This window comes from Phyllobates terribilis, unplaced genomic scaffold, assembly GCF_046119375.1.
Source record: "Phyllobates terribilis strain yellow unplaced genomic scaffold, ASM4611937v1 Scaffold_150__1_contigs__length_4496277, whole genome shotgun sequence".
Classification (NCBI taxonomy): Eukaryota; Metazoa; Chordata; class Amphibia; order Anura; family Dendrobatidae; genus Phyllobates; species Phyllobates terribilis.
In genome coordinates this window covers 1,394,892-1,416,624 of record NW_027362910.1, presented here as the reverse complement: position 1 = coordinate 1,416,624, position 21,733 = coordinate 1,394,892, and positions in this window count along the sequence as shown.

The window sequence follows — 21,733 nt, the reverse complement described above, 5'->3', positions numbered from 1 at the left end:
CACTTATATTGTATTGGTCCTATAAAACACACTACCTGAAAGACTGATGACCAGATCACAGCAAAGCAGAATGCAGGAAACCCAGGAAAATGGCTAAATAGGTGTCACAGGGTGCAATAAGTAGCCATGGGCCCCAAGACAAAACTAGGGCCTCACTCAGAAATGAACACAATAGCCCATTTACCAAGGCTGGCTATAGGGAGGAAAGCAGATACTTGGAGGGATTTGTGCTAAATTTTCCACCTATTTATTAGAACGAAGAAAATAGTGTTACAGGGTCAGGATAGGGTTAAAAATCTTGTGAGTTTATTTGTAGTAAAAAATATATAAAAACATCACCATAGGTCGCGATCCTAACCAGAATAATGTTTAACCGCAAATGCGTTTCCGACTTGCATCTATAGTTATTGCAATAGGATAGGACAGATACACAATTCCAGTTAAAGGGAATCTGTCAGAAGGTTTTGCTATGTAATCCGAGATCAGCATGATGTAGGGGCACAGAGCCTGATTCCAGCGATGTATCACTTACTAGACTGCTTGGTGCAGTTTTGATAGAATCCCTGCTTTCTCTGTTGTAAATGAAGCAGTGCTCAGAATGTTAAGCCCTGTGTAACCCCGCCCACGCTGGCAGATTCCTGTGTACAAACTGCAAATCAGTGGTGAGGGCGGGGTTACACAGATTAGCCTGACTGGCCTGTACCTGAGACCTAGTCAGGCAGTGATCATCTCCTGTTGATAAAACATGGATTGTATTGAAACTACAACACACAGCCTAATAAGTGACACATCCCTGGAATCAGGATATCTTGCTCTACATCATGCTGCTCTCAGATTAAGTAGCAAAAATCTGCTGACAGATTCCCTTTAATAAAGTACATGTCCTGTTTTGTATCTCCCAGAGCAATGTCATCAGTGTCGCTCACCACCAATGCAGATGTGAGTGGCGCCGGACAACCTCTTTATGTCAAATAATTCCCTGCAGAGCTGGCATCCATCTGAGGAGATGTAACATATCTGCCTGACAGGTGGGTGGAGATGAATTGGTTGATATATCCCACTCTTAGTCCACTTGGCTAAAAAGATGATTTACATCCAGGGAAGAGGGACAGAGGGGCAGGAACACAAGAAAAGCAACGCCGTATTCAGAACAGGGGCATTTACACCAGGTAAAAAATTACATCGTTATGGAAAGTGACAGGTTCTCTTTAAAGGGATTTCAGAAGACTGAGAACACCTACAACACCTGAAATGGATGACCCACATCTCTGGTTTACTCTATTATGACCGGCTATTAATGGAAAATGTATGGAAATGGGAGCAGTCGTGTGCAGGGTCCTCACATACAAAGGTTGAAAAAAAGATGATGGGGCTGGTATCTACTATAGACAAGTTGTGGGGCCGCACATCAACTAGTCCATAAACCTCCTGCAATCAGCAGCAAACCAAAGACAAGTGCGAAGCATCATGCTCCGTGTGCATTACCTAATTCCCTATTAGTTATTAATTTGTGGGGATAATTTGGGACATTAATTTGACTGCTGGTTCTATTAGCTCAATAGGTCCACAGGAATCCTTGATTAGTTTAGGAAAGGGCATCCACTATGGTTACTGGACACATGAAGTCCCCCACAACCACCATACCCATACACAATAGATACAAGTTAGAAAGTCTTGCCCTGTTGAACGCTACACCTGACTTGAGGCCACCACATCTTGGTTGTCCAATGTTCTTGCTTCTCTAGGGCTCTTCTCAGATATTCATTATACCAGCTCCCCAGAATACCAAAGCTAGGGTGGGTGACCGCAAGCCCTGGTGGTGGTCATAACTGCGGCCACCCAGGGGCAATACTCCATAACAACAATCCCCTGAGGTGGTGTAGGATGTAAGGACCTATTCACACTACATTCAGTGCTGCATTCAGGTCTTTACACAAGGCTTACAACTGAATCCCTGAAATTCAGGATTGTGCTGTCTGAAATGAGACATCTGAAAGCAGAGCAAATGGAGCCTGAAGATTCATACTTTAGGCTCGGTTTGCCTTTGTTCAAATCAATGGAAAAAATCCCCATCTCTACATGTCTGACAGCCATTCTATTCCAGCGTCAGTTGAATTCCAACCACAGTCCACCTCATTCTACTTAATGTGCTTCTGATTAGGTGATCACCTGAACCAAATCTTATGTAACCAGGGAAAGTATAAAAAACACTGCTGTGGTCTTCACAATCCTCTTGCAATAGGACAAGCTGGATGGCAAAACAAGTGCTAGGAATAGCCCAAAAGTAATTTGAATGAAAAACTAACTTTTAACCATGCCAAAGGAGTTGAAAAGAAAAGTCTTGAGTGAGGAAAAGAAGGGCTCAATTATGGCTTCTCTAGCAGAGGGATACAGTGAGCGTCATGTTGCCTCCATCCTTAAAATTTCAAAGACGGCAGTCCATTACAACAAGGTCAAGCAGCAGACATTGGGGACAACAAAGCTACAGACCGGCAGAGGGCGAAAGCGACTCTCCACTGACCGGGATGACCGTCATCTTATTCTAATGTCACTCAGCAACCGCAGGATGACATCAAGTGACCTACAAAAGGAATGGCAAATGGCAGCTGAGGTGAAGTGCACGGCAAGAACAGTTCATAACGGGCTCCTAGAGACCTCAAGTCATGTAAAGCTAGAAAAAAGCCTTTCATCAATGAGAAGCAAAGGAGAGCCAGGCTGAAGTTTTCCAAAGACCATAAGGATTGGACCATAGAGGACTGGAGTAAGGTAATCTTCTCTGATGAGTCTAATTTTCAGCTTTGCCCAACACCTGGTCTTCTAATGGTTAGACGGAGACCTGGAGAGGCATACAAGCCACAGTGTCTTGCACCACTGTGAAATTTGGTGGAGGATCGGTGATGATCTGGGGATGCTTCAGCAAGGCTGGAATTGGGCAGGTTAATCTTTGCGAAGGACGTATGAATCAAGCCGCATACAAGGTTATCCTTGAAAAAACACTTGCTTCCTTCTGCTCAGGCAATGTTCCCCAACTCTGAGGACTATTTTTTCCAGCAGGGCAATGCCCCATGCCACACAGCTAGGTCAATCAATGTGTGGATGAAGGAGCACCACATCAAGACCCTGTCATGGTCAGCCCAATCTCCAGACCTGAACCCTATTGAAAACCTCTGGAATGTAATCAAGAGGTAGATGGATAGTCACAAGCCATCAAACAAAGAAGAACTGCTTACATTTTTGTGCCAGGAGTGGCGTAAGGTCACCCAAAAGCAGCGTGAAAGACTGGTGGAAAGCAGCCAAGACGCATGAAAGCTGGGATTAAAAATCATGGTTATTCCACCAAATATTGATTTCTGAACTCTTCCTGAGTTAAAACATGAGTATTGTTGTTTCTAAATAAATAAGAACTTGTTTTCTTTGCAGTATTTGAGGTCTGACAGCACTGGTTCTCTGGTTCTCTGTTTCTTTTTTATTATTTTGACGATTTCTCATTTGCTGCAAATAAATACAAAATGTTTAGCTTTGAATTTCGGAGACATGTTGTCAGTAGTTTATAGAATAAAGCAACAATGTACATTTTACTCAAAAATAGACCTAGAAAGAGAAAAATCAGAGAAAATGAAAATGAGCTGTGTATATATAGATATATATAGATATATACACACACACATTATATACATACACACATATTATATACACACACATGTATATGTGGCGCCCCTGAGGGCTCGGTCACCACAGAGGTACTGCATCTCACCCAGAGCTGTGGTATCTCACTCTCAGGTAAGGAAGGAGTACAGCTCAGGACCCCAACACCTGCATTCATTACACCACACTTCAGAGGGCGGGGCGAGATTGCTCCTACGGGAGAGCACAGTCCCTGGTCCCTGGCTGGAGTGGGGGGAACCTAGTAAAGGGGTGTGGGTGGAGGACGTAGTTAAGGGGAGCACATAGAAGGAAGATATAAAAAGAGAAACCATCTTAGAAAGACAGATTAGTCTGAGGAGGAAAGTGCCAGGAGCAGAGGCTCTGTAGGAGCTCTTTTGCAGAGGCGGGCCTAGCCAGTGAGGCCCAAGGCTGAGAGGAAGAAGAGAAGGAGAGGAGAGGGAGCAGGAAGGCTCCAGGAACCAGAAGAAAGGATCCCAGGGGTACAGGCAGTGCGAGAGGCCACCCGCACGCCCGAATCTGCCGGGAGGTGGAGGGGTCAGGCTGCATACAGGGAACTGGTCCCTCAACTAGTAGAAGATTGCACGTCTTAACTAGAAACCGGAGGCTGCAGTATTTCATGTTCAGTAGCCAACATTCCATACCAGTCTCACCAGGAAGGTAGCTATATAGGACCCAGGGGACGGAACAGACGTCGCCCGCCAAGGCCCGCAGGTACTGGACTGGGACACTTGGTATGAGGTTCGGGGAGACAGCCAGAGAGAGTACACAGAAGGGGGTCCTGCTATGAACTCCGGAGTTACCTGGGGGTGGACTGAACCCCTCACTGAGTAAATGCAGCACGGCACGGGAAGTTACCTTGACGTCTGTAACTTGGACTGCAATAACCGTGAGTAAAGATCCAGAGGACTGCACCACCTTGTCTGTGTTTCTTGCAGCGCCATCACTCCCTGCACTACAACGCCCAGCGCAACCTACAACAACATCTACACTGCCCTGGAGCTAGCTCTTCCTGTGGAGAGCCACACCATCCCTGCTGCAGTAACATGAGCTTCAGAGGACGGCTCCACAGCGGACGCTCCCTTTAGCCGCAATCCACAGGTGGCGTCACAAACTTTAACATCCTACTAATATTATAAATGCGAAAGTTTGTGAGTATGTATGTCAGGAACAGGTTACTAGGGAACTACACGTCCCAGCACGGCCTGCCCGCGCCCACAGCCCGGGGGGAGTGTGAGGCTTCCTCCTGCAGGTTGCCCTGGGGCACCGGGCCGTCATTGTCCTCACACAGGGGGTCCCCGCCGCCATTGTCCCCCCACATAACACCATATAATAAAACATGCGCTCACCTGCGCCAGCTGCTGCAGCCGGGAAAGTTCCGAGCGCCTCACCTGGGCGGAGGGGAAGTGACTCACACACGGGGAGGGGCAGTAACCTGAGCGCGGCTCCATGGAGGATGCACACACTGCAGCCTGACAGCACCAGCAGCAGCGCTACACAAATGGCGTCCTCCCCTCCTGTGTGCAGCACAGCCCTGTGTGTGTGCAGCGCAGCATGTCACCCACAGCACCAGCAGGCTGCTCTCAGCTCCCACAGAGCACTGGGAATGGTTGCTATGGGTAACCGCGCCACAGCTGCTCCTCATAGACCATGTCACCCACAGCACCAGCAGGCTGCTCTCAGCTCCCACAGAGCACTGGGAATGGTTGCTATGGGTAACCGTGCCACAGCTGCTTCTCATAGACCAGTCATATACAACTGATATCGTCTGTACAGTGATCGTAATATAACTAATTAGATTGTTTTAGTATTTTGTTTGAACTTTACTAAGTACCTATTTTGTAATTAGTACTTAGAAAAATGCCGCAAAAGCGTAAGTCTAACATTTCGCAAAGCTCTAATAAAGCCCGAGCTCTGAAAATAATTAGACGTGATGAGACGTCTCAACAAGCCGAGCAACGAAGGCTTGAGCAGGCGGTGCGTTGTGCGGCACATAGAGCTGCAGAGACTCCAGAACAATCCCAAGCCCGACGTAAACGGAATGAGGAGTTTTTGGCATCTCAACGGGCTGCTGAAACTCAAGAACAGTCCCAAGCCCGACGTGAACAGCATGCGGAGTATCTGGCGTCTCAACGGGCTGCTGAAACTCAAGAACAGTCCCAAGCCCGACGTGAACAGCATGCGGAGTATCTGGCGTCTCAACGGGCTGCTGAAACTCAAGAACAGTCCCAAGCCCGACGTGAACAGCATGCGGAGTATCTGGCGTCTCAACGGGCTGCTGAAACTCCAGAACAGTCCCAAGCTCGACGTCAGCAGCAAGCGACTTACATGACGTCCCAAAGAGCCACTGAAACTTATGAAATGGCCGAATCTCGCAGACGCACTGTTGCTGAAAGGGCAGCACAGCAACGTCAAACATTTACAAGAAATACATGGATATTGTTTAATAAAGCTGCATTTGAGTACGACGAGACTCTTGATTATGAAACTCACAAGCTTATAAAAATAGAAGCAATGACCATAGATTGCAAATATTGCGGAGCTCTTAAGTGGAAAGAGGAAGCAGCAGGTATGTGTTGTTTGGGCGGGAAAGTAGCTCTTCCTTATATAGACGAGCCAGTTCAACCTTTAAAAGAGCTTTTCTCTAATGAAACTGATGAATCTCGCCTTTTTCTAAATAATATAAGAAAATACAACATGTGCTTTCATATGACGTCTTTTGGAGCAGATCAAATTGTCTCAATGCCAGGGTTTTGCCCGACCTTTACAATACAAGGACAAGTATACCACCGTATCGGTTCTTTAATTCCTACGTCCATTTCGCAACCACAATTTTTACAAGTTTATTTCATAGGTGACGAAGAAGAACAAATCAACAGGCGTACTGAGTGCGTGCAAAGCGTAGATAGAAACATAGTTAAAAAATTACAACGAGTACTTCAAGACCACAACATTTTGGTGCATGAATTTAAAACGGCTAGAGACAGAATGATCAATGACGATCATTTCAAAGTAGTGATTCACCCAGACCGTGTACCACGTGGTCAACATGAGAGACGATTCAATACCCCTACTACAAATGAAATAGCTGCTGTAATAGTTAGTAGCGAACAAACTATGTCTCGGGACATCGTTGTGCAGCCGCGCGATGGCATGCTCACTAGGGTTCCCGATACACATAGATTCTATGACGCTCTCGAGTACCCAATAATTTTTTGGAAAGGACAAGAGGGGTACAGCATTGATATTCCTCAGATAAATCCAATTACCAAACAAGCAATGCCAAGCAAAAAGGTGTCCTGCAAAGATTTTTATGCCTTTCACTTGATGGTCCGTCGCAGCGATTTTAATTTGATGCTTAAGTGTAGGCTCCTACTTCATCAGTTTCTGGTCAACATGTATGTAAAGATGGAAAGTGAGCGCTTAAGGTTCATTTCTTTAAATAAAAAAAAACTGCGCGCAGAAAATTATATTCACTTGCAAGATGCAATAAGAAATTATGCGGATTTGGATCCAAATAACTTAGGTCAGATGGTGATTCTCCCGTCATCATTTGTAAATAGCCTGAGATACCTACACGAATACACACAAGATGCATTCACATACGTACGTAATTATGGGAGGCTTGATTTATTTATTACAATGACTTGCAACCCCGCTTGGCCAGAAATCACCAAAGAGCTTATGGCTGGTCAAAATTCAACGGACAGACAAGACTTAACAGCTCGAGTATTTAGAATAAAAGTACAGAAGTTGGTAGCTCTACTTACAAAAGGTAACATATTTGGTGATATGCAATGCTTCATGTACTCGATCGAGTGGCAAAAGCGAGGTTTGCCTCATGTGCACTTACTGCTGTGGTTAAAGGAAAAATTGCATCCGAACCAAATTGACGAAATCATATGTGCTGAGATACCAAACCCAGAAACCGATCAAAAGCTCTATGATACAGTGACAAAGAATATGATTCACGGGCCATGTGGTACATTCAATTCTTCATCGCCATGTATGAAGGAAGGAAAATGTGTAGCGCCGGCGTCCCTGCCCTCTGCTAGGCAGGGACGCTGTTCCTCTCACCCCTCTGCTCCGAGCCCGGCGTCCTCCTCCCGCTCTGCTGGCAGCGCGCGCTCCTTCCCGGCCACTGTGCTTAGGGCGCGCGCGCTCCCTCCCTCTTAAAGGGGCCGCGCGCGCCGTCCTAAGGAGTCCCTGGCCAATGGCCGGAGGACTTCACCATATATAAGGCACCTCCTCCAAAATGGAGGTGCCCGAGCAATGTTGTTGCACTGTTCACTACTCTGCTTCAGCCCTCAGGTCCCGTTGCCAGTTACCAGCCAGTTACCTGCCAGAATCCTGCCAGTTTGCTGTCTGTTTCCTGCCTGACATTCCTCCTACCTGCTTGCTAGCCTGAGGTCCGACGGTCTGCCTTCCTACTCCTGTCAGTCTGTCTATGGACCAGCTTGCCCGCTCACCTGGGAGCGCACATCTGCTACCTGCCTGCTAGCCTACCTGGAGGCTCCGCCGTCACGTGCTGTGACCACCTGCCATTCCAGAGACTCCTGCCCGCTCACCTGGGAGCGCACACCTGCTACCTGCCTGCTAGCCTACCTGGAGGCTCCGCCGTCACGTGCTGTGACCACCTGCCATTCCAGAGACTCCTGCCCGCTCACCTGGGAGCGCACACCTGTTACCTGCCTGCTAGCCTACCTGGAGGCTCCGCCGTCACGTGCTGTGACCACCTGCCATTCCAGAGACTCTCGCTTGCTCACCTGGGAGCACACATCTACCATCTGCCTGCTAGCCTACCTGGAGGCTCTGCCATCACAGGTCGTACCTACCCTTTACCCAGAGACTGCCCCGGTCACTTGCCGTGACCTCCTGCCCGTTCATCCAGAGACTGCCCCGGTCACTTGCCGTGACCTCCTGCCCGTTCATCCAGAGACTGCCCCGGTCACTTGCCGTGACCTCCTGCCCGTTCATCCAGAGACTGCCCCGGTCACTTGCCGTGACCTCCAGCCCGTTCACTCAGAGACAGTCCCGGTCACCTGCTGTGACCTCCAGCCCGTTCACTCAGAGACTGTCCCGGTCACCTGCTGTGACTGCCTGCCCATCTTCCCTGGTCGCCACCCGCTCCCTTACAAGGACCGCCCCCTTGTATAGTAGCTCAGAGGTTCCGCCTTCCAGACCAGTTACAAAATGTACCAAAAAATATCCGAGGAAGCTTTTAAAAGATACTCAAACCAATGACAAAGGTTATCCTTTCTTTGTACAGGCGCAGAGCACCAGAGAATGGTGGATGCACGACGATTATAAAAACCCGTAGAGGAACACAGGAAATATTGGTGGACAATAGCTGGGTGGTCCCATATTCTCCACTCTTATCAAAAAATTTTAATTTTCATTTAAATGTAGAGTTCTGTAATACGGTACAGGCGATAAAATATATTTGTAAATATATTAATAAGGGTAGCGACAAGGCTATTTTTAACATCCGCCAGATAGGGAATGTTAACATTGACCCAAGAGATGAAGTGCAGACCTTTAGAAACGGCCGATATGTTAGTAGTAACGTAGCAACGTGGCGGATCTTAGGTCTGCCTCTGCACGAGAGACACCCAACCGTCACTCATCTCGTGATTCATTTACCCAATGGCGAGAGGGTTTACTTTATGGAAAATAATTTTAGAGAGAGATTAGAAGCACCACCTAAAACTACACTAACTGCATTTTTCCTGTTGTGCCAAAGTGATACGTTTGCAAAAACATTACTTTACATTGACGTGCCTCGCTACTATACTTGGAATGTGGCTCGGAAGCAATGAAAACGTCGTTTACAAGGAACACCTGTCGATGGCTGGCCAGGTGTGAAGGCAGGAGACGCTCTAGGTCGCATTTACACGGTGCACGTTAGCAATTTTGAATGTTATTGCTTGCGTATGCTGCTGAATGTAATAAGGGGTCCAACCAACTTCTCGGATTTAAAAACATTTGAAGGTCAAGAACTTGCAACTTTTCGGCAGGTGTGTGAGAAGATGGGGTTGTTGGAAGATGATAACCACTAGGATACCACCTTAGAAGAGGCCGTGCTATGTCGCTCCCCGGCGCAAATAAGAGAGCTGTTTGTCATATTGATATGCACTTGCGGTTTATCCAATCCTCTACAACTCTGGCACAAGTATAAAACTGCGTTATCAGAGGATATCATGCACAGATTTGAAAGAATGGATCACGTTAACGATGATCTCTGTTTCAATGAGGCGTTGGGGCTTATCGAGGACAAAATATTAATAATTTCTGGAAAGAAATTGTCCGATTTTAGTCTACCCTCACCGCGGCGTAGAGGAGAGCTGTCGAACGAGTTGATAAAAGAGCTAAGCTATGACACCAACCAGTTAGACGCTCACGTTTGCGAAACTGAGCCACGTTTGCTACCTGATCAAAGAGAGATTTATCACAAAATAGTAGGACGAGTTGAGAATGGTGAAGGCGGACTTTTTTTCCTTGATGCCCCGGGTGGTACAGGAAATACTTTCTTGCTTAATTTACTTTTAGCAAAAATTCGTAGCGGTCATAACGTTGCATTAGCTGTGGCTTCCTCTGGAATTGCTGCAACATTGCTAAGCGGTGGACGGATGGCACATTCAGTCTTTAAATTACCTCTTAATCTGGTGAACGAAGAAACCCCATCGTGTAATATCAGCAAGAGCAGCGCCCGTGGCCTCCTGTTGCAACAGTGCAAACTAATCGTGTGGGATGAGTGCACAATGTCACACAAACGCGCCATCGAAGCTCTTGATTGTTGTCTACAAGACTTACACAGTAAACAAACAATAATGGGTGGTGTGGTTGTTTTATTGGCTGGGGACTTTAGGCAAACTTTGCCTGTCATCGAGCGAGGCACTGCAGCAGACGAAATTAACGCATGTCTGAAATCCTCATATTTATGGACCAAAGTTGAAAAGCTGCACCTCACCACCAACATGCGTGTCCAGTTATTCAGTGATCTAGAGTCGGGCGCGTACGCTGAGAAACTGCTCGAGATCGGTGAAGGTCGAATCGAAACTGACGAAGAAGGTATGGTTCTATTCACTAACCAATTTTGTCATGTTGTGGATTCGGAAGACGCACTTATTGCTCAAGTTTTTCCAAATTTGCAACAAAACATCCACGATGAAAATTGGCTATGTGAAAGAACTATACTAGCACCAAGAAATGAAACAGTTGCGAAAATCAATAAAATTATCTTGGACCAAGTAACCAGCGATGCAACAACCTACAACTCCATCGACACAGTCATGTCATCTGAAGACTGTATGAGCTACCCCGTCGACTATCTTAACTCTTTGGAGCTATCCGGGGTCCCATCTCATAAGCTCGAATTAAAGGTCGGTATACCCGTTTTTTTAATGCGCAACTTGGACGCCCCGAGATTATGTAATGGCACTAGATTGCGAGTCACTGAACTAGGCAGGCACATTGTAAAGGCCACAATTTTAACTGGAGAAGCTAAGGGTGAAAATATTCTTATACCACGCATCCCAATAATACCCAATAACTTACCCTTTAATTTCAAACGTTTGCAGTTCCCAGTTAAAGTTGCATTTTCAATGACCATCAATAAATCGCAAGGGCAAACTTTGAAGGTAGCGGGGATACATTTAGGCACGCCCTGTTTTTCCCACGGTCAGCTATACGTAGCTTGCTCACGTGTTTCTAAATCGCAAAATCTACATATTTTCGCTGAACGAAAGAAATCAAATAACATAGTTTACAGGAGTATATTGCAGTAAAAACACATAGATAAATTACCTGCAGATGTCCATTATTCCAATTACATACTAATTCTTTACTAACACGAACAATATTAAACGCAAGTAACTTCAGTCCGTCCTGTTTATTAATCAGTGTTTAGTAATCCGTTTGTGATGAAATTTGATATGGATAATTTCAAGCCTGGGGAAGGACATAGGGCTACTTTTTATAAACACACCATACAGGCGAAGATTATATAAAACTGTAAACCTGATTGACTGACACACCTAGCGGTCAACGCACAGCCGAAACCACTGAACTTAGCATCTTGAAATTTGCAGATAGGTTCTATTATAGCTTAAATGAGCACTAAGAAAGGAATTTTGATAATTCCACCCTCAAGAGTTTCCCTCTTCATATTATAGGGGTTCAAAGATTGTATGGAATCCATCAGTTTTGAAGTTAGACATCTGAAATTTTGGATGTACGAGTAACTAAATAAGATTATTTTTTTTTACTCTTAAGATTATTTTTTTTACTATTAAGATTATTTTTTTTACTATTAAAATGATCTGTCATGAAACTTAATGTGGCAGACCAAATTAAGCTAGTGTTTTAATATTTTAATAAAGGCTGTGGCCAATCTTTTCTACACCAAGTCAATGTGTCAAGCAGTATTTGTTATGCGCTGTTTAGGTAGAGAGTTAGATTAATGTGTAATGCCTTTGCAATGTATCTGTAAAAATCGAAAGCTATACTATGGCTCTGTATGGCATCTGATTTTTTTTACGCACCCAGACTTGAATGTGCGAGTCTCATCTGATTTATAGAAGAAACCAGAGCACGCTGCACTATTTTTCTCACACAAATTCAGTGAAAAAAAAATGTCTCATCTGCACTGTGTCACTGAATAACAATGGTCCGAGTGTGATCCGTTATTTCAACAGACAGCACCCGGACCAAAAATACAATCCTGTGAATGAGCCCCAATCCTGGCTAGAAATCAGACATGAATTGCAGCAGCTGCTTACTGATGGTCTCCTGGCCAATCTCCTGCCAGCTTCCAGGATTTAAACCACAGAGAGGAAGCAGTCAGCAGATTGTGTGCTGTGATGAGGGCCTTTATGAGAGGGTGTAAAGATGGCAGCAGTGATGACCAGGGTAAGTGGAAGGGCTCTGGCGGGTGCAAGGGTTAAGTTACTTGCATGTTGTCTGGTTATAGGTAAATTCCACTTTTACATTGTGCTGCTGTTTTATGAGATTTGCATTGCTGGGTTCTTCATGGTTGAAGAACCATGGAATACTGTGTACAGTTTTGGGCACCACATTTTAAAAAAGACATAGACAAACTGGAGCAAGTTCAGAGAAGAGCGACCAGAATGGTGACTGGTCTGCAAACCATGTCCTATGAGGAACGGTTGCAGGATTTGGGAATGTTTAGCTTGCAAAAAAGAAGACTGAGAGGAGACTTAATAGCTGTCTACAAATATGTCAAGGGCTGTCACATTGTAGAAGGATCATCTTTATTCTCATTTGCACAAGGAAAGACTAGAAGCAATGGGATGAAACTAAATGGGAGGAGACACAGATTAGATATTAGAAAAAACTTTTTGACAGTTAGGGTGATTAATGAGTGGAACAGGCTGCCACGAGAGGTGGTGAGTTCCTCTTCAATGGACGTCTTCAAACAGAGGCTGGACAGACATCTGTCTGAGATGATCTAGTGAATCCTGCTTTGAGCAGGGGGTTGGACCAGATGACCCAGGAGGTCCCTTCCAACTCTACCATTCTATGATTCTATGATTCTATGAGGCATGTCATTGTATGATTTTCCAATTTTCTTTTTTTTGTCTTATTGCTGAAACTAGAACTTGCCTTCTTCACTCTTTTTAGGCCATTTAAAAAAAAAAAACCCTTGTTGCTTACTGAAATTCCTGCTGTGACTTTGCTGCTTGCCTACAGGACTGAGTACTGGGCTAGCTGAGGCCTAACCCTGACAGCACATGTAACTCCTTTAGTGATATGGGTTAGGATTAGTGATGAGCGAGCACAAAAATGCTCGGGTACTCGTTGCTCGGGTCGAGCAAATTGGAATACTCAGGTGCTCAACCCGAGCAACGAGCCCAATGTAAATCTATGGGAAACTCGAACATTTTTCAGGCGGCTCCCCCCGGCGGTCTGCAGAGGGCCTAAAAATTGCCCAAATCGATGGGAACAGTGCTCAAATGACATGGGGAAGACCCCTGGAAGCATTTCTGACTCCCAGGTCACTGGTGTCTACAACGTTGTCAGAGAATTACACCACTTTTACGGACTCACAATAAAACATACAAAAACAAAACCAAAATGGATTTTCCTGGGAAATATATTAAGGAACATCCTTTCCAGGGTAATGATTGTATATAAGGCAAAATAAATAACAAAAAATACTCCTCCACACCTTGGGCTATGTTCACACGTAGCGTTTTTGATGCGTTTTTGCACTTTAGCATTGCTTTCAACAAAGACAAATGCATTCACTGGGAAATGTAATTTTAACATTTTACAACCTTATCTGGCCATGTGGTGTATGACACATCATCAGACACATGCATACAGTGCTGAAAAGACATGGGAACAGCATGGGGAAGACCTCTGGAAGCATTTCTGACTCCCAGGTCACTGCCTAAAAGTGTGGCCATCATAAGTGATCCTTGGCACATGCGAAGATGCCTCCCGCCATGCACCTGTCGTTGCAGACTTGCAATAATCACTGTCCACGTCCTTGTCCCAGTGCAGCGTTCAGTTGTCCCTACCCCATTCCTTGGAATGCAAGCGCAAGTATGCAGCCACCCACCCACCCACAGGCTGCAATACTATACTGCCAAATTTTTCACAGCTGCTTGCACTTGAAAATGTGGCCTTTTAGGCTCGTGGAGGCGGAAGCTTTTGATAACCTCATGCAGGAGGCGGCCGGGTGTCCATACTCCTCTCCCCAGCCGCCACTGTTTCTCCCGGTGTCGTCTCCTCCTTCCACAAGCACGGTTACCACAACATTACCCGTGCCCTCCCCAGTGCACTTACTGGGAAGGACCGCCTAACCACAAACACGTGGACAGGTGAATGTGGCCAGGGAAGGTACGGAGCCAGTCCACAGCTTTTTCTGCTGAGTTGTATTTCACCACAGCCATATTCTTTAGCTTGGTGAAAGGACTTGGGAAACCATATCTACCCAGCTGTCATTTCTCCCAAGAAGTCCTCTAAAGCTGCTTTCACTTGAAATGTGGCCTTTTAGGCTCGTGAAGGCGGAAGCTTTTCATAACCTCATGCCAGCAGAGGCCGGGTGTCCAAACTCGGTCCCCAGCCGCCACTGTTTCTCCCGGGGTCGTCTCCGTCTTCCACAAGCACGGGTCCCACAACATTACCCGTGCCCTCCCCAGTGCACTTACTGGGAAGGACCGCCTAACCACAAACACGTGGACAGGTGAATGTGGCCAGGGACAGTACAGAGCCAGTCCACAGCTTTTTTTGCTGAGAGCTGTATTTAGCTCGGTGAAAGGACTGGCATAGAGGGAAATCGAATTTAAAGACACATAGAGCAGGGCCACAATAAAGACAAATTCCCATAAGAAAAGAGAGAGTTTGCTATACAGTTATAGGGTATGCAGTGAGTCCAACGGCTGACCAATTTTAGGAAAAACCCCACTAAGAATTTAAAGACACATGGAGCAGGGCCACAGTAACAAGGTACGACATGTTCCCATTAGAAAGGAGAGGGTCTGCTATACAGTTATAGGGTATACAGTGAGTCCAACGGCTGACCAATTTTAGGAAAAACCCCACTAAGAATTTAAAGACACACGGAGCAGGGCCATAGTAACGACAAATTCCCATTAGAAAAGAGAGAGTCTCCCATAGTGTTGGCCTATGCAGTGAATGCAAGGGCTGCCAAAAATTTGGAGGCACTTCAATGCCCCTTGGAAGAGACGTGGAGGAGGGCCTCATAAAAAAAAAATGTTTCCATTAGAAAGGAGCGGGCCTCCTATACTTGTAATGCCCATGCACTAAGTGTATGGGCTGACAAACATTTACCCCTGGGGGGTATACATGAACATACTGTATAAAAATTTTTTTTAACGGGCATCATAAACACCCTCTAAGAAAATTATGTGGGTGTTGCATCACGGACCACGGTCACCATGGAGATATGGTGGTGGAGGATGAGGAGAAGGAGGAGGAAAAGAACAAATAGCCAAAATCAGGAAGCGTATACCCATGTGTGGGTGTGAAAAGGTGCATGGGAATACACCTCACAAGAAAAGACACTGGATTTGAGTTTCTTATGCTGCTATCATTCGGTGTTGTTGAGAAGCCTGGCCCAATCCAGCCCTTGTTCATTTTTATAAGAGTCAGCCTGTCAGCATTTTCAGTTGACAGGCAGATCATTGATTTTTGGCCCTTCTGTGTAACTGCCAGGTACCACTGACCTAGATGCTGTACCGAAATCTCGCACATCAATCTGCTCATCTCTAGTGTCTAGCAGTGGCTGTCCCTATTGACTACACGTAAACCCTCAGTCATACTGATCATTCTATTATAATGGGAAGTCGGAAAAGATAAGTGTTGGCAGGACAAGTGTCTTGTCAATAGCCAACTCATGTCTATGGCCACCTTAGCATCCGGAAAGCCATTCTCCAACCTACCATAAAAATGGAGGATAGGTAAAGGCTGTTAGAGCCTCAGCTAAACCTCACGTAAAAGAAGTCATGTAACAGTTATTTTAAAATAATAATGTAAATAAAACACAAGTCCGGATAAATGTCATTTTCCAAAACTTTATTTAGCATTGACTTTTTAATTAAAATCATTAAATGTAATTTTAAATGTAAAAAAAGCTGCAGGGGCAACAGTTTTTCTTCTGAAACTCCTTTGTGGCCAAGTTGTTCTGCTGTCAAAGGCCCTGCTTGTTCTTGGTCTTCCCCATCGTGCAAATTCTGAAGACCAGGATTGCTCCTCGGGGTCAGGCTTTTGTTGACCAGTCATGAGGTCAGAATGCCATGGAGATATATAGCCTTCAGTTTAGGAAAGCAAGAGGGGAATAAGATGAATGTGATGTACAGACAAGACAGAGCTAAAAAAACAATATGTATGAAATAATATGTGACGTTGCAAGTTGCACAAAAACTGGGCCACAATGACCAAAGTGCAGTAGCATTAAAGAGCTTACAAAATGCATGTTTTAAAGAGAAACTGTCATTTGCCATTAATATGATTTTTTTTTTCCAAAACAACTTCAGGGAAACAAAATCATTTAGACCAGGTAAAATATTTCCATATTTATGGCAAGTGACAGATCCTCTTTAAAGAAGAACTCCCGACAAACATATTATCTTGTAAACCTTTCTAGATACAGGGAAGGAAATAATTATTTGATTAATTGCTGTTTTTGTACGTTTGTCCACTGACAAAGACATGAACAGTCTATAATTTTAAGGGTAGGTTAATTTTAACATTGAGAGATAGAATATCCCCCCAAAAAATCAAGAAAATCACATTGTATAAATTAGATACATTTATTTGCATTTTGCAGTGAGAAATAAGTATTTGATCCCCTACAAACCATTATGAGTTCTGGCTCCTACAGACTAGTTAGACGCTCCTAATCAACTTGTTACCTGCATTAAAGACAGCTGTCTTACATAGTCACCTGTATAAAAGACTCCTGTCCACAGACTCAATTAATCCGTCAGACTCTAACCTCTACAACATGGACAAGACCAAAGAGCTTTCTAAGGATGTCAGGGACAAGATCATAGACCAGCACAAAGCTGGAATGGGCTAAAAAAACAAAAGTAAGACGCTGGGTAAGAAGAAGACAACTGTTGGTGCAATAGTAAGAAAATGGAAGAAGTACAAAATGACTGTCAATCGACATCGATCTGGGGCACCATGCAAAATCTTACCTCGTGGGGTAGCCTTCATCATGAGGAAGGTGAGAGATCAGCATAAAACTACAGAGGGGGAACTTGTTAATGATCTCAAGGTAGCTGGGACCACAGTCACCAAGAAAACCATTGGTCGGGCGAGTACAGAGTATCTTCAGCATGCTCGGTGATATGTTTGAATCACTCCCATGTGCATGATTTGCGACTGTTTGACAGCTTTAATACATGTGAAGAATGCTTGTTTCTTAAGCATTCCTCACATGTATTAAAACTGTCAAACAAGCACGCTGAAGATACTTGGTACTCGCCCGAGCATACTTGTCGAAAGGGTTAACTGAACATACTCGCTCATCACAAGAGCAGGCCCATCTGAAGTTTGCCAATGAACACCTGGATGATTCTGTGAGTTATTGGGAGAAGGTGCTGTGGTCAGATGAGACAAAAATTGAGCTCTTTGGCATTAACTCAACTCGCTGTGTTTGGAGGAAGAGAAATGCTGTCTATGACCCAAAGAACACCATCCCCACTGTCAAGCATGGAGGTGGAAACATTATGTTTTGGGTGTGTCTCTTTGCTAAGGGCACAGGACTACTTCACCGCATCAATGGGAGAATGGATGGAGCCATGTACCGTAAAATCCTGAGTGACAACCTCCTTCCCTCCACCAGGACATTAAAAATGGGTCGGGACAGGGTCTTCCAGCAAGATAATTAAAAACATACAGCCAAGGCAACAAAGGAGTGGAGGGAGTGGAAGCTTCGAGTTGCCAATCGACAGCCTCAAAATCTGAATGATTTAGAGATGATCTGCAAAGAGGAGTGGACCAAAATTCCTCCTGACATGTGCGCAACCCTCATAATCAAGTACAAAAAAAGTCTGACTGCTGTGCTTGCCAACAAAGGTTTTGCCACCAAGTATTAATTGTTGTTTTCCAGAGGAATCAAATACTTATTTCTCACTGCAAAATGCAAATAAATTTATCTAACATATACAATGTGATTTTTTGGGGGGATATTCTATCTCTCAATGTTAAAATTAACCTACCCTTAAAATTATAGACTGTCCATGTCTTTGTCAGTGGGCAAACGTACAAAAACAGCAAGGGATCAAATAATTACTTCCTTCACTGTATGTATGCTATGTAGTATTATTGTGTTACAATACTTACTGATCACCTTCTACCCCAGTTTTCAGTGCCGCCTAGGTTCATTAAAAGCTGTTAGAATTTTTTTGCACACCGCCAAATCTTTGTTCAATTAGTCCATAACCCCGATCTTATGAAACCTTTTCTTCATCCCAATTGAGCTTAATGGCATATGGCTGAAAGAGATCTTCCCCATCAGAATCACCCTACATGTAAACTTCAGGGAATCCAACAATGGCTAAAAATTTCTCACCATCACATCACACCGCATTCACCTTTCCATCTTCCAGTAATCAACTTGACAGCCGGCAGCCTACACTGCCCTTTTAGCGAGTCCACTTGTATTCCTATATAGGACAGTCTTGAAAATGGAAAATATTTTTTTCGTGAATTCCATTAATAATTTCTCCTCTTCTTCCTCACTACCTGTCTAAGTCTGTCTTCGCTGCCAAGACTTAGGTTAAAAAAAAAAAAAAACATCCACGTCCCCTCCTTCCCTGATACTCTTACTACAAATGTATAAGTGGATGACAATGAACATACCCTGCGCTGTGACTAGTATCTCACTGTTCTGAGCTTTCAGCCATGTAGTGATCACCTCTTTCTTATAACACTTCTCAGCTTTCAAACACTTTATTAACATGTTAAACATATTTCCTTCCTTACTGCATGCATCTTCATCTGACAATACAGCCCCATCCAATCAATTAGAATAAGACTTACTTGGCTACTGCGGTGCTGCTTGGATTGTGTCCTTGCTGTGACTTGCTCTTGTTTGGCCACTGTTTGCTGCGTGAGACCTCCATGCCCCGGCCACCTCTTATCGTCTAGTGTCCACATCTTGTTGCACCTTGTCGCTGCTTTGATCTCTGCAACAACAGACACTGTGCGAGTATGCGTTCACATGTGATTTCACTGAGGACGCAACAAATTCCTGCCCAAGCCAATTACTCCCTGTACGTGGCCTGTGCTGTGACTACTCACCTAATCCTGGATGCTGTCCATGCTTCCCAACCTAAATTTGTCCTGGCCTCTGTTCCTCACATCTCCTCGTTCTGAGTCCATGATCTGCTCCTGCTATATACTGGTTATGTCCAAGGCCTATTTCTAGTTATAGCTTGTGGTCATGAACCTGATCCCGGCTGTGTCCCTGGTCCATGATCCTGGATGCAGCTCTTTGCTGTGTCCTAGTTATCCGTCACTCTGCTTACAGCTCCACATCTGGTACTTAAAGGGGTTTTCCAATGAACAAAAGTTAATTTTAATCAATACATCTTGAATAATAATTTCCACAATTGGATGTGTTTAAATAAAATGTTCCTGTGCTAAGATAATCTTATAAATGTGCCCCTGCTGTGTACTGTGTAATGACCCGACTTCTGTGTGCCACTGAAGCACATGGCCCGAACAGATGCCACATAAGCACATGGTCTGATGTCCACATGCTGCTGAAGCATGCGGCCCGGCGTCTCTTTGCCACCAAAACACACGGCCTGGCATCTGCGTGCCACCAGAGCACACAGCTCAACTTCCACGTGCCAACAAAGCACGTAGCCTGGTTTCCGCTTGTCACTGAAGCATATGACCCAGCATCCGTATGCCACTGAAGCATACGGCCACGTCATCGAATGTCACTGAAATGCACGGCCCCGTGTCCATGTGCCACCAAAGTACACGGACCAACATCCACGTGCCACCGAAGCACATTGACCGACATCTGCCTGACACCGAAGCACATGGCTAAATGTTTGCAGCACAGTTAAATCCACTGGTAGAGAATATAATGCCATGCTATGGGTCATCTATGTACGTATATAAGAATATGACAAGCTATCAAAATATGAAATTACAACCAAACTGTAGATAATAATACAACCACTAACATACAGTATGTTATCTGAAAATGAATTACTGGAGAGTTTACCCTCCAGGTCACACTCATTGGCAATTGGTCTGCCTCTGTTTTTTTTTTCCACCAAAGCACAAGGCCTGACATCCAGGTACAAACGAAGCACACTGCCCAAAGTCCATGTGCTATCGAAGCACAAAGTCCGACGTCCGCGGGCCACCGAAGCACAAAGAACAGCGTCCACGTGTCACAGAAGCACAAGGTCCTCGAGTTTGAGTCCCACTGAAGCACAGGGCTTGGCATCCGGGTGCCACCGAAGCACACAGCCCCACGTCCGGGTGCCACCGAAGCACACAATCCCGTGTACGGGTGCCACCGAAGAACACAGCCCGGCATCCGGTTGCCACCAAGGCACACGGCACCGCGTACATGTGCCATTAAAGCACAAGGCACCGCGTACGGGTGCCACCGAAACACACGGTCCCGCTTACAGGTGCCATTGAAGCACATATCCCGGCACCTGGGTGTCACCGAAGCACACGGCCTGCGTATGGGTGCCATTGAAGCACATGGCCCTGCGCCTGGGTGCCACAGAAGCACACAAACCCGTGTCCGGGTGCCACCGAAGCACATGGCCTCCCTGTATGGGTGTCACCGAAGCACACAGACCCATGTCTGGGTGCCACCGAAGCATACACACCCGCATCTGGGTGCCACCGACGCATACGGCCTACCTGTACGGGTGCAACCGAAGCACATGGCCCCACATGCGAGTGCCACCAAAGCACACAGACCCGTGTCTGGTTGCCACCGAAGCACACAGACCCGCATCCGTGTACCACTGAAGCACATGGCCCCGCTTCTCGGTGCTACTGAAGCACTTAAATCGGCGTCTGGGTACCATCGAAGCACACGACTTCATATACGAGTGACCCTGAAGCACAAGGCCTCGTGTCTGGGTGGCACCGAAGCACTCTGCCCCTCGTCCGGGTGGCACCGAAGCACATGGCCCCGCATCTAGGTGCCACCTAAGCACGCAGACCCACATCCGTGTGCAACCGAACCACTCTGCCCCCATCCGGATGCCACCGAAGCACATGGCCCTTTGTCTAGGTGCCACATAAGCACACAGATCTGCATTCGGGTGCAACTGAAGTACACGGCCTCATGTCTGAGTGCCACCGAAACACACGCCCCATGTCTGAGTGTCACCGAAGCACATGGCCCCGCCTCCGGGTGCCACCGAAGCACATGGCCCCTCGTCCGGGTGCCACCGAAGCACACAGACCTGCGTCCGTGTACCACAGAAGCACATGGTCCTGCGTGCGTGTGCCATCGAAGCACATGACCCCGTTTCTCGGTGCTACCGAAGCACTAAGATCGGCATCCGGGTACCATCAAAGC